The sequence below is a fragment of the Arvicola amphibius genome, chromosome 1 (assembly GCF_903992535.2).
Source record: "Arvicola amphibius chromosome 1, mArvAmp1.2, whole genome shotgun sequence".
NCBI classification, from domain to species: domain Eukaryota; kingdom Metazoa; phylum Chordata; class Mammalia; order Rodentia; family Cricetidae; genus Arvicola; species Arvicola amphibius.
This window is the reverse complement of record NC_052047.1, coordinates 70,075,726-70,091,153: the sequence shown is the minus strand read 5'-3', so window position 1 is coordinate 70,091,153 and position 15,428 is coordinate 70,075,726. Positions and strand designations below refer to the sequence as shown.

The 15,428-nt window shown below is 46.3% G+C and overlaps 1 protein-coding gene across 1 annotated transcript in view; it reads right to left on the bottom strand.

Annotated features, from left to right (window-relative positions):
* Ykt6 (YKT6 v-SNARE homolog) overlaps positions 1 to 15,320 on the bottom strand; it is a 40,905-nt gene extending 25,585 nt beyond the window's left edge. Inside the window, exon 1 of the mRNA XM_038342712.1 lies at positions 15,169 to 15,320. The gene's annotated coding sequence lies outside the window, so the exon portion shown is untranslated. The remainder of the gene's footprint in view (positions 1 to 15,168) is intronic.
* Between the last annotated feature and the right edge of the window lie 108 nt (positions 15,321 to 15,428).

The following is a 15,428-nucleotide window of genomic DNA, read 5'->3' as shown; positions in this document are numbered from 1 at the left end:
TCTCAAAAAGGCTCAGGTTAGCTTTTCTGATGACTGCCAGATGTATCACAAGGGCCTTGGGCACAAACAGACCAAGCAATCTTCCAGAAGCAAAAATGGACGGTGCCTCGTCCTTGCACGGCTCTGGAAACTGACCTGAGTGGAGAGACTGAAGAGAAGACAAGCATGTGAACATACAGAAAAGCTGGGATTGGGTGTACTGGGCTCTTGGATGGAGAAGCCTCAGCACACCAGGAGCTTGGTGTGTGTGTCATTTGGAGCTAAGCCGGGAAGAGGAGTTATTGCATACAGATGAACAAGGAGGCGGGTGTAGCTAACCCGAGTAGGAGCATTCTTCAGTTCACACACATCCAGGGAGAAGCCACAGTGGGTATTTTCTGCACAGACTATCAGTGTCCGCACATGGACCAGAGGCAGAGATTGCCTTCCCTCTGAGCCTCTCCCAGGGAAGGCTGCAGTGGGGCCAAAGCGCTGGGCTCCTTGATGGCACCATGTCAACCACAAACATCCACACAGGACTTCATCCAGTCCCTACAGAAAAAGGCTTGTATCATCACACCTCCCAGATGTCTCATGGTCTAGAAAGCAACCCAGCAGATGAGGACAGCGAGGAGACAGTTCTGTGCCCAATGCTGGGCATGTTCCTGCGTGACCCTGGGCAGAATGAAGGCCCTATGGCCAGGCAGGAAGGGATGCTAGCTTTTTAAGAAACAACGACAAAAAAAAAAAAAAAAAAAAAAAAAATAAATAAATAAAATAAAAAAAAGGATCTACTCCACCCTTGGAAGGCAAGAAGCTAGCCCAGGGGCCACAGTAGTTCAAAGTCACAGGATGCCAAACCAGAGATCAGTTGCAGCAGCACCTCCAGGTGGCAGGGCCATTGCCGAGCATGATGGGCCAGGCCTGGGCTTTTGGACCTGCAGGAGGCACAGTCTCCTGCTCTCTTGGCTCTGACACACAGAACACAAAGACTATAAACCTAAGCAAACAGCAAGATGTGGGATCTAATCGTGACAATTACCAACTAATATTTGGGCTAAGACCTAAAATGAAGAAGAGGAGGAGTTCCTCCCAGAAGCTGTTTTCAGGGGAATTTGCTCTCCCATTCAGTAGAGGCAGCCTGAGTTCCAGAAAGCTCTGGCTCTCTTGACCAGAGAGACCTTTTAGGATGCATATCACCTTGTCCCCATTAAAATAGAGACTCTTGTGTGAATGGCAAGATTTATCTTCTAATTCCTACACAGTTCTGTTAAATGTTCTGGCATCAGATCCCTATTTGAATAGGACTGAAACAGCAGTTTTTGAGCTATGAATTACTCATGGACGGAAGCTAGAAAGAGTCCCCATACCGGTTCAGAGACCTCCATCCCTTGCCCTGCATCCCACCATCAGAGCAGGAATGACAATCTCCATAGTCCTAGATAACCAAAAAGTTTTCCAGGAGACTGCTGTATCTGTCTCCAGCATTGTCCTCTGCTCTTCCTTCTGACGGTGTAGTACCACTAAAGTGGAATCCACCTCTTCAAGCCGGGTGTGGTGACACCTACTTGTAATCCTAATACTCAGGAAGTGGAGACCAGAGGGTCAAGAGTTCAAGGCCAGTCTCAGATCCACAGTGAGCCCGAAACTCAAAAACTCATAACAAAAACTATAAAACCCATCTTTACAGATGAAGTTTAATGAATTTGGTCAAATGTAACCATCAAATTGCCTGTCGAGCTGGGCAATGGTGGCACATGCTTTTAATCCCAGCACTCAGGAGTCAGAGGCAGGCAGATCTCTGAGTTGATGTTGTTGGTGTTTACTCTTTGGGCTTTTTGAGGGGCCCACCACCCAGTTCCCAAATAAATCACACACAGAGAAACATATTCTTACTTGTTAATGCCCGGCCTTAGCTTGGCTTGTTTCTTGCCAGCTTTTCTCAAGTTATCCCGACTATCTTTCCCTCCAGGCTTTTTCTTTTTCTTACGTCTGTATATGTTACTCCGTGGCTGACTGGGTGACTGGGTAGCTGGCCCCTGGTGTTCTCCTCTCCTTGTTCTCGGGTTGCTCCTTCCTCATCTCTCCTTCTATTTATACTCTCTGCCTGAAACCCCCACCTGTCCTTGCACCTGCCTTGCTATTGGCTGTTCAGCTCTTTATTAGACCAGCAGGTGTTTTAGACAGGCAAAAAAAAAAAAAAAAAAAAAACCACAGCTTCACAGAGTTAAATGCAGCATAAAGGAATGCAACACATCTTTACATCATTAAACAAATGTTCCTTAACATAAAAAAGTAACACACCTTAAAATAATATTCCCCCAACAAGTTGGAGGCCAGCCTGGTCTACAGAGTGAGTTCCAGGATAGTCAGGGATACACAGAAAAATTCTGTCTCAAAAAACAAAACAAAACAACAACAACAAAAGACTCCTTCCAGCACTCCAAGAGGCCCCTTGATCCTGCTTCCTTGCTGTCTATCATCTCTCCCACTCCAGTCCTTGGAAATCTAAGTTCGGTTTCCTCCTTCTTTATTTTCCCTTTCCAGAATATCTGTGAGCAGAAGCCTTGAGTCCAATCTGCTGTAGCTGGCTCTTTCGCTGGAAATGAGCTTTGCTGTGTCAGCAGCACGTTGCTCTTTGCCCCTTCCCACTGCTCAGCAATGTCAGCATCTGGGTTGTTCCCAGCCCAAGCTGTCATGTGTGAAGCTTCCGTGAACATTCTAGTACAAGTCTTTGTGTGTACATGAGTGCTCATTTGGCAAGCAGCGAGAGGTGACAATGACGTTGTGTAAGTAGGCATTTAAACCTTGGAAGAAACTGCCAAACTGTGTTCCACACTGCAGGCAGCATTTGCCTTTCCCAGGTAGGGTCAGATGGCCCCAGTTGCTGCACATCCTCCCCAGTTCCTGCTTGTGTCCACATTTTAAGTCGGAGCCATCCTGGGGCTATGCAGTGGCATTCGGGGTGCTCTTCCATTTCATCTTTTGGACGAATGATGCTATATATGGTTTTGTGGCTATGTTGGACAATCTTTGGAGATATTTTCTTTTAAAATAGGAGTGCTGTATCTTACTGAGTAGGCAAGGCTCTTTATATGTCCTAGTCCTGGCCATTTTGCCAGGTGTGTGCTTGATGAGGTGAGTGGCCCTGAATAGATCCCGGGGGCATACGCCCACATTTATTCCTATGAACCATGTCCACAGTCTTTGCTCCCATGGCCTGTATATACATCCCAGCCTCTCTCACCCATCACCCCGATGCCTGCTATATGATGCCCCAGCTTGTTTGCCCCTCCTTCCAGATCTTGGAGGCAGGTAGATCTTTGATTCTGGGTAGGTCCTAGAGGCAGAAGTAAAGAGTTAGAGCATCATTGTTCCCCAAGCCCCACCCACCCGACTGTCACAGCCAGACATGAGGCATCCCCACCTCTACACCCTCACATCTGTTCCCTGATCACCAAAACCTCTTGGCTGTCATCACTCACTCAATAGGTCATTTTTGTCCAAGTCACTGGCAAGACTTTCATAAGCATATTTCTGTTGTTCTGGAGATCAAACCCCAGGCCCTCGGGTAGCTAGGTCAGTGCTCTGCCACTGAGTTACATCCCTAGCCCCAAAGTATCATTTTTTGTTTTTGCTTCTGTTTTTAGCATCTGAATGTGGCGTTTGGATAAGGGGAAGAATTCCACATGACTCTCCGTTTCAATTGGCACCTCTCTTCTTGTCTTCCTGAGGGAAGTTGTAAATAATCTACATTATTTGAAAATTTCCATCTCTTCTCATTTTGAAATGCCTTCATATAAGTTATGTATAACTCTCATGAGCCTTCCAAGCTCCCTGTGTCTGTAACTAAACCCCTTTCTTGAGGTGTTTGTGTCTTTTCTGCTATCTTTGATCATATTATGCAATGGAAGTCTCGAATTTCTTATCTTTTGTGTATGCATGTGGAGAGAGAGAGAGAGAGAGAGAGAGAGAGAGAGAGAGAGAGAGAGAGAGAGGGAGGGAGAGAGAATACAGAGGAACACATGACACCATATACACATGTGGAGGTCAAAGGACAGCCTTGGCTGCCACCGTGTTGGGGTGAGGTCTCTCTTAGTGTAGACTGCAGCATAGCCCAGACACTGGTGCCACCACAAGGATGAGGTCACTGCAGCACCCATTTTGCTGCTATCCAGTCTCCAGCTCACTTTCTGCCAGCGCCACAGCTGGCTTAGTCCTGCTGCTTGAGACTCGTGACACAGTTCTGATATGAGATTGTAATGGAGTAAAACCACTCACCTCATGGCTGGAAAGTGAGAGAAAGAAGAGGAAGGCTGGACTTCTACTAGATCCTCATGGGGCACCACCTGCCACGACCTAAAATGTTCCCTATCCCTACTGAACCTTGGGAGGACATTGAAGAACCAAACTTAAATGTCAGCTCCTGTTCAGAAAGAGAAAGAATGAGAAACAAAATTCCACAGCAATGAGGAAGTGTCACCATGCAGGACCTGGGAGGAAACCCTGCTGGTGAGTGTATCTTTGAGAGCACTCGGTCCTCCTCTGTGCGGAGTTCACACCCTCCCCAGCCTCAGCTCTACCTTCGGAAGACTCGTGGGCACTCTGGGTGTGCACTATCCTTCCACAACCCACTCCATGCTATAATACATGGAGTATTATACAAGAATTATCTTTTGGTTTAAATAATCAAAGCCTTCTTTTCCAGCCAAGTTTATAGGGTTTCCCCCTCAAAAACCCCACGATATCTCATTTCTTTCTTCGTGTGGTTGCCCATGGATCCTCCTCCTCCGACCTGTATAGCTCCCTACCTTCTCCTAACGGTGGGACTCTGAGGTACCTGAAACAGCATACTGGGGTGAGAAGTTCCATCAAATTAGTTTTCAGCCTTGTGAGTCCCTTGGTTTAACTGAGATATCCAGACTGGCCTTTACCAAGTAGCCCTCAAGTTTAGCTCCAGTTTTTGACCAGCAAAGAAGTACTGGACTGCTCGGGCACCCGTCTAGGTGCCATGTGGACCTGTAGTGTCAATAACTGTACAAAGCACCTTCCAATAAAAATTGTTGAATGAGAGAACAGTGTGATTGTGACTAAGGAAGTAAACACCTGCTTTTACTAGGAAGATAGGAGGCTTATTAGTCATTCACTCTTAACTGCTGAGCTTTCTCCCCAGGAGAAATTTTAAAAATACAGTTCAGTATGTATGGACAGGCTCCAAAGCTACAGAGAAACCCTGTCTCAAAAAACCAAAAACCAAACCAAAACAAAACAAAACAAACAAACAAACAAAAAAACTCTTTTGGACTGTTGAGATGGCTCAGAGGTTAAGAGAACTGGCTGTTCTTCCAGTGGTCCTGAGTTCAATCCCAGCAACCACATGGTGGCCCACAACCATCTGTAATGAGATCTGGTGCCCTCTTCTGGTGTGGAGGCAAAATGCAGAAAGGACACTGTATACACAGTAAATAAATCTTTAAATGAATAAAGAATGTAACACATCTTTGTGTCATTAAACAAATGTTCTACAGCATAAACAATGTGACACATCTTCAACTAACATTCCAGAGCACTCCACTATTTCCAAAATTATTTTATCATTCTACCCAGAAACTCACTAACTTCATATTCCTCCATATCCCTAACAGGAACTATTCTTTTTATTTCAATGAATTTACCTTTCTATATTTGCAAAAGTAGAATCATCCCTTTTTATAAGAATTACTTTTTAAAGGTTTATTTATTTATTATGTATATAGTATACTACCTATATACTACCTGTATGTCTGCTTGCAGGCCAGAAGAGTCACCCAGATCTCATTATGGATGGTTGTGAGCCACCATGTGGTTGCTGGGAATTGAACTCAGAACCTCTGGAAGAGCAGTCAGTGGTCTCAACCGCTGAGCCAGCTCTCCCGCTTACTTTACTTAGCATGCTATTATTGAGGTTAATCTGTGCTATAGCGTGTATCAAAATTTCATTCCTTTTCATGGCTAAATTGCATTTACTGTTTTGTAGACATATCTTTTCCTTCATTGATTCATCAATGATAGGTAGTTGGGGTGTGTCTACCTTTTGGGTATTGTGAATATCACTCCTAACGACTGACCATTTGCATGCAAGAATTTGTTTGAGTCCCCGTTTCTGTTCTTTAAGAGTGTGTACATAAGGGTGCAATCGATGGGTCATATGGTATTTTCTATGTTTAACTTTGCAATGAATCACCAAGTTGTTTTGCACAGCAACTGAATTGTTTACATCCCTACCAGCAATGTATGAGGGACCCAAACTCTCACCTCTGCCAATACGTCACCATGGCAACAGCACCTATTATTTTCTGTCCCCCACCCAGAAAACCTGTCTTTTTTTTTTAAACATACCTGTCTTAGTAGTGGGTGTCTCACAGCTATGCTTAGCATTTCCCCAGTGACTAGCGCCTGTTTACTGTTCCTTTGTCCACTCTTAAATCTTCTTGAGAAAAAGGTTTGTTCTAATCTTTTGCCCAATACATGGTGTTACAATACATGGCATTATTTACTTTTTGTTGTTGTTGAGTTGTAAGAATTTTCTTTATTGATATATATGAATTAAGCCCTTCCTTACTTGATGCAAGATTTGCAATATTTTCTTTCATCCGGTGCCCTCTGAATAGTGCCCGTCTACCCACTAAGTTTGTGGTTGTTGTTTTCTGAGACAGGGCTCGTGCTATGCTGCCCAGATTAGCCTTGCTAGGTTCAAATGATCTTCCTGTCTCAGGCTCCTGAGACTTTAGCTACTGAACAGGCCACCACACAAGCTCTTAGATGTTGATAGAGTCTGCATATCTGTGACCTCTTATTGCCAGTGTTCTTGGTGTCACACCTAAGAAGTTATTCCAGGACTGGGTGTGTAGCTCACTGGCTTAAAGGCCTAGACTTGATCCTCAACACTACAAAAAGTTAAAAAGAGGCCACTGTTAAGTCCACTGAGATTATCCCATATCTTCTAAGAGTGTTCTGATTTCACCGTTTCATTACATTTTTTTTAACTAATTTTTGATTGGCATATAAAGTGATGGATTTTATTGTGATATTCTCACACATATGTAACATGACCTTGTGGTTCCACTCGCCCTTTGAGTCACTTCAAGTTCATTTTTGTTATGGTGTTGGGAAAGAATTCAATTTATCCTTATGTACATGGATATCAAATTTACCCATCTGAAGGGATCATTTTCCCTCCACTGAATTGTCTTGGTTCCTTTGTCAAAGATCAAGTGGCCGTGCAAAGGGTGCATCGTTCCTGGACATGCTATTCTGTCTCACTGGGTTTTGTCCTCCATTGAAGCAACATCGACCATAATGCCCTTTCGGTTACTAGGCCGCTTTGCAGTAACCTTGAAACTGGAATTATGGATCCTCTAATTGTTATTTTTTTCTCAAGATAGTTTTGAATATTCAGGGTTCTTTGAGGTTCTGTGTTGATTTTAAAATAAGTTTTTCCCTTCCGCAAAAAGCCTAATTGGATATTGTTAGGGCCTGTCGAGACTGCGGGTCACTGGGGTAGCGTTTTCCCAGCCCTGGAGTCTCCAGTGCACAAACTCCGGTGCCTCCGTTTGCTAAGGTGTCTCTCGCGTCTTTCAGTGGTCTTCAGCTGTCATTAAGTCTTTCGTCCCCTTGATTTTATTCCCCAGGAGCTCCTTCCTTGGCGCTGTTGTAAATGGAGTCGCTCGCTTTCTTGTTTTTGTTTTTGTTTTTTGTTTTTTCTTTTGAATGCCTTGTTGCAGATGGATAAAAATGCAGATGACTTTTTTGTGAATGGGGGTAATTTTTGTGGATTATCTGTGCCCTTCTACAGATGAAATGATGTCATCTAAATTGGAGACGGTTTTGCAGTCCATTTGGCTACTAAAGAAAATTTTATGAATTAAGCCACTTGTAAACTTTTTCACAGTTCTGGAGTCTGGGATCCGAGAGGAAGCTGCGCTGTGGTCAGGGCCCATTCTCATGTCTCATTTTCTTTTTTTTTTTTTTTTTTCTTTTTTTTTTCATTATTATATTTATTCTTCACTGGTTTTCTTTTTTTTTCCTCATGGTTTATTATTATTATTATTTTTAATATTTAAAAATTTCCATCTCCTTCCCTCCTCCTCCCCCCTCCCTCCCCTCCTCCTCCCCCTTCCCTCCCCTCCTTCTCCCCCTTTCCTACCCTCCCCTCCACCCATACCTCCCCTCCCTCCCTCTCAAGGCCAAGGAGCCATCAGGGTTCCCCACTCTATGCTAAGACAAGGGTCCTCCCAACTCCCCCCTGGTCCAGGAAGGTGATCGACCAAGCTGAGAAGGCTCCCACAGAGCCCGTCCATGCAGAAGAATCAGAGCCCAGAGCCATTGTCCTTTGCTTCTCAGTCAGCCCCCGCTGTTGGCCACATTCAGAGAGACGGGTTTGGTCGCATGATCCATCAGTCCCATTCAATACCATCACATGGTGGGTGGGGTAAGAAGCTCCCTGGAACCTGACATAAAGGCATTAATTACAGTCCTGATACCTCTGTTCCTGTGCTCTAACTACCTCTTAGAGACCTCACCCTAAGATCGTCCCGCTGGTAATTGGGGTTTTACATTCAGGCTTTGAGAGTCAAATGTGCCCACATTTTAGCCCTTTGCAGTTTGGGCATCTTTTGTTTTTCCTTCCACAGTTGTTCTGGATAGACATTTCAGCACTGTGTTTAAGAGGAGTGTCATGTTCCTGACTTAGTGGAGAAAAAAGTTAAGTCTTTCACCACTGAGTACAATGACAGCTGTGTTTCCGTCTGCGTCACATAAAGTGACATATCACAGGTGCCATGGGTACCACAACTCTGTCCTCTCTCATGTCCTGTCCCACCCTGGGTCCCCTCTCAGCCACAGTTTCTCGACCATCTCCCTAGAATACCTCTCTAGAGCATTTCTTGTGGGGCAGGCATACTGGGGATGAAGTCTGCCTGGTTCTGTTCAGCTGAAACATCTCAGCATCTCCTTTCTGTTTCTTCTGGAGACAAGTTTTGAAGGCACAGAGCTCTCAGTTACAGCTTTTCCTTCCTGGGTTTTAAGGATGCCGCTGCTGCCTTGTGGCCTGTGCAGCTTCCAATGACAGGCAGCTTTCCAGTCTCCCAGCGGCTTCCGTGTGTGCCGTGTCCTTGCGGGTTTCAAGAGTCTCTGCCTGCTGACACCATGCCTATAATCTGTCTCGGTTTGGATCACTCACAGTTGCTTCTGCTCGGAATTTGTATGAATGTTTTTATTTTGCAGCAGACTTGGAAAATGGTGTCACCGTTATTTCTCCAGCTACTCTCCTGCCCCTTGCCACCCCTCTCCCTCCACAGCCGCGGTCTTTACAATAATGTTGGGTAGGTGTCATCCGTCCCTCAGGTTTTGTTCCCTTTCTCTTGCTTTTCTTACTCTGTTCTGCAGAATGAATACTTTCCATTGCCTTATTTTTGAGTTCCCTGATTCCATCCTTTGTCCATTAAGATCTCTGACTGAGGTCTGGAGGAATGGCTCAATGGTTAAGACTACTGACTGCTATTACAGAGGACCCAGGTTCAATTTCCAGCACACACACAAGGTGTCTTACAAGGTTGTTTGTAGATCCAGTCCCAGAGGATTCAGCACCCTCTTTCTGGCCTGTAAGGCACCAGGCACGCCTGTTGTATACAGACATACTTTCTATTAAAACACCCCTACAAATAAATAAAAATAAATAACCTAAAATCTGCCATTGAGCCCTTCGGTGATGTTTCCACGTTAGTTATTCTGCTTTTAAACTCCAAAATTTCTATTGGGTTCCTTTTTAATAATTTCAGTGCTTTTATTATCATCTTTATTGTTCCTATAGGTCTCTCCTGACTTCCCCTAATTCTCCATCCACTACGCATGTCTAAGACAGTTGAGTTAACCTCTGACTTCCATGACTGAGCTCCCCGGATATTAATTTCTTTTGGATTCTTTTTTCACTATGATTCTTATTTCCGCGCATACTGTATCAGCTCGAGCTGTCTAGCGGAGCATAACTGATAGAATCAATAGGGATAAAAGTGGATTTATTAGAGTGGCTTACACCATATGGTCCGGGCAGTCCAACAATGGCGGTTGTCACACTGGAGAGGCTAAGACTGGGGTAGCCACAAGTCATAAATCTAGATGCCTCAGAGGTCCTGGACTGTTGCTGAGGGCAACGATGGCTCTGGGAGAGCCTCAGTCTATAGTCAGAAGCCCGAGAAGGCTGGGCTCTGAAATCAGTGACGGAGGGAAGGCAACAGAAGTGAGCAGCAGCAAAGATGAGCTCGGTATCGAAACAGAAACGACTCCGTTCCTCACCCGCATTCTGCACTGTCCCCTCGCCCCCGCACGAGCGCAGCGCCATCCCACCACATGCCCAGAGCGCTGCCCCATCCGCGTTGCCCCATGCCCACCGCGCGCACCTCACTCTGCCCTGTCCCCACCCCATGCCCTATAGGGCTGAGCATTTTGCTCGTGACAGGGGCCCCAGACCTCCATCTCCTCCGGCTGTCAGAGCCAAGCAGACTGGCTCCCTCACTTTCCAGCTAAAGCCAAAGCCTCCACATTTATTCCCCATGGAAGCAGCTCTGAGGTTGTTTCCTCAGCCATGTGTGCTTGGTCCTAGAATGCTCCCTCCACATCTAGTCAGGAAGAATGAAGTCTTGAGCAATGGTCATCCCAGCATCTGGGTGGGAGGTGGAGGCAGGAGAATCATGAGTTCGAGGCCATCATGGGCTAAGGCCAGACCCTGTCTCGAAGGAGGAAGAAGAGCAAGAGGAGGTTAAATCTTAACAATCTTGGAATCAGAATGGCCTGGGTATGAATTCACTGAGTGGTTTCTAGCTGGAGCATCCTTGCATCCCTGGACTCTCACTGGCCTCAGTCTCCACAAAGCACACAGCTGTCATTTGTGTCAAAACTCTGCCATAGCACCCTACAAGACGCAGTCACTGCTCTCAGATTAGCTGTGGTGTTTTCAGGGTGTGCTCTGCCGGCGATCAGTTTACCTGCCTCTGGCGCTCCATTCCCAATTCCCAGCATCCTAGTCACAAACCGCTACCCGCTCACTGACACCTCCCACTCACCAGGCCCATGGCCTGCCCCTTCACACAAAGGCCCAGCCGACTTCTAGTTTACTCTGTGGTAAGCAAACACTTGCGACACTCACTGGCCTCCATAACCGATTGCATCAGGGTGCCTGTACCTGGAGCCTGGCTTGTGCTGAGGGCAGTCAGAGAACAGGCCAACTGGGGGATGGGCTGGTATTGTGGGCCCCCTGGCATCTTCTTTATTTCCCTCTGGCATAAGGGGCCTGGAAATTTGGCCAATATAACTATGGATCTGGGCCTTGGAGCTTTTGTACAAAAATAAAAACAAAAACAACCAGTAAGTGTGGCCCCTTCATTCTGTTCTATTTTAAAACCCAATATTAAAATAATACGCCAGCCATATGTGGTGGCTCCTGCCTTTAAGCCTGGCACTTGGGAGGTGGAGGCAGGTGGATCTCTTTGAGTTTGAGGCCAACTTGGTCTATGCAGCAAGTTACAGGCCTGCCAGAGTTACACAGTGGGACCCTGTCTCAACATATTATAATAATAGATGGCTCATAAGTTAAGGGTACTTGTAGAAGACCCAGATTCTATTCCCATGATGGCTTATAGCCATTAATAACTCTAGGTCCAGGGGGGCACATTACCCTCTTCTGGCTGCTGTGGGGCACTGGGCATATATGTGGTACATGGACATGCACATAGGCAGAACTTCCATATGCATAAAATAAGAATAAATAAGTCTTTTTAAAAGTAAAAATAATGTTCCATTCATCACAGAAAATGTAGAAAATACAGATATATGAAAATAAAACTACTCAGACTGGAGAGATGGCTCTTCCAGGGAACTGGGTTCAATTCTCAGCACACACATAGCAGCTCATGATTGTAGCTCCAGTTCCAGAGAATCTGACACCCTCACATAGACACACATGCAGGCAAAATGCCAGTGCACACGAAATAAAAATAAAATTATTCATATTGACACCCTTATGGTGGCCCATTTGTTGTATTTCCTCCCTTGTGAAAATTATCAATATCATCTACACATATCCATGGGAAAAATGTCGTTAAATAATATCAAAAAGAAACAACCATTTATCCTGTTTTAGAAATCTGCTGCTGTGTTTAAAAAAACAAACCCTTTCAAGATAAGTTGGCCATGGTCTCTGTGGTCCAGCAGGCAGTCTGCCTTCTGTTCTCCCCTGAGATTTGGTCAAGGAATGTCTGGGCAGCAGCAGGGAGCTTGACCATGGCTGGTAGATCTGCTTCCAATATGGCAAATTAGTGGTTTCTTCACTTATTTCTCCCAATGTCATGAGGACACTTAGCTTCCTGTATCATGTTCTCACTGATGGCTCTGGGCCTCCCTCAGAGGGAACAGACTAAAAGAGAAAAAGACACAAGAGCCACAGCGTCTTATGGCCTAGCCGCCATCATTTCTGCAAGATTCTGTCAGTTACCCAGGCTAGACCTACACAGCATGGGGGTATAACGAAAGTGCATACCAGAGGCAGTTACCCAGGCTAGACCTACTCAACATGGGGATATACCTAAAGTGCATACCAGAGGCAGTTATCCAGGCTAGACCTACTCAGCATGGGGATATACCTAAAGTGTACCAGAGGCAGTTACCCAGGCTAGAACTACTCAGCACGGGGATATACCTAAAGTGTACCAGAGGCAGTGTCCAGTAGTGAGCTACAGGAGGGTGGCTGCCAATCCCTTTCAACAGAATGTCCTTGACATCTTTGCATGATGTATTAGTTACTTTTTGCTGTGATAATATCTGCTAAGAAGCAACTTGAGAGCTGGCCAGTGGTGACACGCTCTAATCTCAGCCCTCGGGAGACAATGTTAGGCGGATATCTGTAAGTTTGAGGACAGCCTGGTCTACAGATTGAGTTTCAGGACAGCCAGAGCTAATAAGGGAAGCCTTATTTTGGCCGGTAGTTTTAGGGGACAGGTCCATCGTGGCAGGGAAGGAAGAGCTGAAGACTGTGAGGCAGCTGGTCTCACACTGAGTCCACAGTCAGGAAGTGGAGAGAAAACATCAAGTGGGGTCTGGCTGTAAAAAATTAAGACCATCTCGCAGGGATTCGCTTTCTTGAGGGAGGCACCATCTCCTAGAGCAGTGGTTCTCAACCTTCCTAACGCTGCAACCCTTTAATGCAGGTCCTCATGTTGTGGTGACACCAACCATAAAATTATTTTATTGCTGCTTCATAACTGTCATTTTGCTACTGTTATGAGTCATAATGTAAATATCTGATACGCAGGATATCTGATAGTCGGCCCCTGTGAAAGGGTCATTCAACCCCCACAAAGGGGTTATGACCTACACATTAAGAGCTACTGTCCTAGAGATTCTAGAACCTTCCAAAATAGCACCCCCAACTGGGGACCCAGTGTTCAAACACACGATCCTGTGGGGGTTATTTCATACTTAACAACCACATATGCTAACAGGGAAAGATCAACCTGAGAGCTGGAGAGAAGGTTTAGCAGTTCAGAGCACTCACTGGCTGCTCTTCTGGGTCCCATTCCCAGTACCCACACAGGGGCTCACGATCATCCTAAGTTCAGTCTCGGGATCCCGTGACCTCCTCTGGTCTCCTCTAGCACTGTACACACATAGCACACCAACATGCATGCAGGCAAAACAGCCATATGCATTGATTTTTAAAAATAGCTCTTGTAGACCAGGCTGACCTCAAATTCACAGAGATCTGCCTGCTTCTGCCGTCTCAGTGCTGGGATTAAAGGTGTGCACCACCACTACCCAGCTCCACTTTTGATATTAGAACGAATAAGCTTGAATATCAGTTACTACACTTGTCATGAAAAAGAAAATCCAGCCCTGCATATGAATTAGCTTCTTGAATAAGAAGGCATGTGGTGAGGGCACTGGAGATGGGTTCACAGGAGAGTAGGTGTGAGTTGCTAGAATCTGGTGCTGTGTGCTTAGCCAGTTAGGTACCATTCTTCCTTCAAAAGATCAATGGATGACGAGATCATTCCTTGGAACAGGTTCTGGGAGGATGCTTGTTGCTAAAGTACAGTCTTGCCAAGACAGAATGGGTTCGTTTGTTTCTGACTTTGCCTTGGTCAACACCCCATCTTTCACCTCCCAGAGGTCAGAGCTTGAGGATTTGCCTCCTCCTCATCTGGCTTGCCATAGAAGATGGAAGCAAGACCCCCCAGGCAGCTGCTCCTTGGCCTGGCACCCCAAATTCAAGCATGAGCTGTCCCCACAGCAAAAGGGACCCAGAACCAGGGGTTGGGTGGTGAGAGACTTGTCACATGAGGTCTGATGAGGCCAGCTTTGCTCTATTTTGGGAAAGAGATCGATCGTGTCAGGGGGTGACCATACTGGCTGGTTGCGGGAGAGCCTGGCAAGGCACCCTCTGTACCCTGACCTACTTGCCAATGGCAGCTAATTTTAGCAGGGCTTGGAGATGCCAAAGAGTGCAGAGCATGTTGGGGTCAGTCCCCACCAAACCCAGGCAAAGGACTAGGGGTGTCTGAACCTCAGGGAGGAACTCACAGAGAGCCCGTGTCCTGAGCCTGTCTGTCACAAAATGTAATGGCCCCTCCATTCTGTTTCTTTTTTTTTTTTTTTTTTGGTTTTTCGAGACAGGGTTTCTCTGCAGCTTTTTTAGAGCCTGGCCTGGAACTAGCTCTTGTAGACCAGGCTGGCCTCGAACTCACAGAGATCCGCCTGCCTCTGCCTCCCGAGTGCTGGGTCCATTCTGTTTCTTGCTGTTTGGGTTCAAGGAAGTCTAAGGAAGGCCCACAGCAGTAAAAGAATTCTTAATGAAACACTCAGTATTGTTTTACTTGGGGGACATGTCAAGCCCCGAGAACCTGAACCAACCCTCGTTTGTACTGCACAGGCGCCCTTCCCCTCCTCTCCCATTCCCATCCCCCTTCCCTGTGGCTAAGCTCTATCCTCTTTCCACAAAAACCTGGCTTCCTTCCCTTCCCAGCCTCCCCTTCCCACCCAGGTTCCATGATGGAGCCTCAGACCGTGTGACATGCACAGCCAGCCCTGCATAGATGGAAACTCCTGGGGATGCCCTTTGGAAGCCTCACTGGCACGCACAGTTCCTCAGCGCACACATACCTGCTTCCCCTCTGGCCCTTCAAAGCACCCATTGCCATCTTCCTTAACAAGGCTGAGAGGTGGGGTGTGGGTGGGCTGGCTCCAGTCACCCTGTCGGCCTCTCCATAGCAATCCCCAGCAGTGTTCAAAGAGCACAGCAGCCTGCCTCATAGCCTTATCCCTGTGGCCTTTGTCAAACCTGACCCCACGTGGTCCCTTGTCCTCGCCTGGCCCTGACCCTATGTAAGGAGGCAGAGTATTTCAGAAGCCGCTCATCCGGC